This window comes from Apis dorsata, unplaced genomic scaffold (genome assembly GCF_000469605.1).
Source record: "Apis dorsata unplaced genomic scaffold, Apis dorsata 1.3 scaffold_292, whole genome shotgun sequence".
NCBI classification, from domain to species: Eukaryota; Metazoa; Arthropoda; class Insecta; order Hymenoptera; family Apidae; genus Apis; species Apis dorsata.
In genome coordinates this window covers 81,125-82,872 of record NW_006263567.1, presented here as the reverse complement: position 1 = coordinate 82,872, position 1,748 = coordinate 81,125, and the positions used below count along the sequence as shown (strand labels likewise).

The following is a 1,748-nucleotide window of genomic DNA, read 5'->3' as shown; positions in this document are numbered from 1 at the left end:
GTTTTACTTGGGAGAGAATATAATAAATAGAAACGATATTCGCACGATTCCATCTTTTTTTTTTGTCGTTTTTTCGATCGACGATGGAAAGATGCGTGAAGTTAATAGAGAGAGAGAAAGAGAGAGAGAATTGGCACTGTGCCATCTTTTGTTTTTGTCGTTTTTTCGATCGACGATGGAAAGATGCGTGAAGTTAATAGAGAGAGAGAAAGAGAGAGAGAGAATAGAGGAAATTGTCGCTAAAAAATCAAAGAGATTCTAGATTGTTAAAAGATCGAAAGATACGTTATATTCGGAAACTATAATATACTTGAAATTCGAAAAATTGTGAAATTTTCATCAGATCGATCGAACGGTGCAGCATCGAGTCGTTATCGCTTTCGTTCACGGATGAAAGTTAAACTTTGATTGACAATACGGTTTCGTGGGTGGAAATTTTCACGCGACACGGCCGTCTAGACGCGCTTCTTATCGAAGCCGCGCTACGTAAAATCGATATTCATTAACACGAAGCGCTATAAATAATAATTACCGACATCGAAAATAAAATTCAAGATCAAACGAAAGCGCACACCCAATGCTACATCGCATGGAGAGAGAATCGAGCGCTAAAGAATAGTTGTAACTCTCTATATGGATGCACCTAATCATAGAAATACCTAACAATCGACAATTCTACTAACATACTCTACGAGAGACTGCTGTATGTATACTGCTACACGAATATATAAATACTACGTATTTACGGAAATACGCGACATTGGCACGTGTTCACCTATCGTTGGACATTTGTGAATTCCACAAGTTGCCTTTCAATCTCTGCATCGATCAATGAATTTCCAAAGATTCAACGTTTGATTGAAACGTTTCGAGAGATATCGAGCAATTTCATCGAATAAATTTTCAAATGAATTCACGCGTGTCTATCCTATCATGCAATTAATATCTTTTACACATGCTTTCGTTTAATATAGTTGAAAACGACCAAGCGAACCGATCTTTTTTCTCGAGAGTATCCGTGATCGCAAGAAAATAAAAATTTTTATGGAAAAAATTTTTAAATAAACCGTTAAATAAGCATCGAATACGTTTTTTAATTAATGTCGTTAAAAGCTATTTGAGATTCCATGTTTCGCGATATCATGCTGTTTTCCGTCATTCGTCTCGATTTCCATTCTACGATTTCCAATGCAAGCTAAGAGAGAAAACGTGTCGAAATTTGTGTTCAAAAACGAAATACCACTGGTTTGCGACTAAGGTAGAAGCTTCCCATTGATCGCTGCTAAAATTACAATCACAGAATTATATAAAGTAAAACTGAATATTAAATCTTTTGAAGAAATGCGAAGATCAAAATATTGAGGAAGTTTTAAAGTTTGACGAAGAATCAATACGTAAAAGGAAAATTAACATTCTGAGTGTTAAAATCTACGTTGCTATTATTTAGAAAGATTTAATTAACAGGTGAAAAAGAAAAAAAAAAAAAGAAATATATTATTAAACGCACCGTTGTTCAGTCGAGAATCGTGTAAAACACGGCTGTGCGTTTTCAACTGAGTTTTATATACACATTATAAATGTATGCACTGTGTAATTCCACTAGCAGCTCTGGTCCCGGGCATCCGGGGTCACCATAGCAACGGGAGAGCTCCTACCCTGTATCCACCCCACTTTGCAATTTCGGACCATTTGTCGATTAAAAACGCGCGAGATCTGGAGATCTATCTCTATATATGTATATACAAAAG

At 35.9% G+C, this 1,748-nt stretch overlaps 1 protein-coding gene across 5 annotated transcripts in view; it reads right to left on the bottom strand.

Moving 5' to 3' along the window:
- The window catches only part of LOC102681159 (Kv channel-interacting protein 2-like), an 11,822-nt gene that overhangs the window by 3,506 nt on the left and 6,568 nt on the right, over positions 1-1,748 (bottom strand). The window lies entirely within an intron of this gene.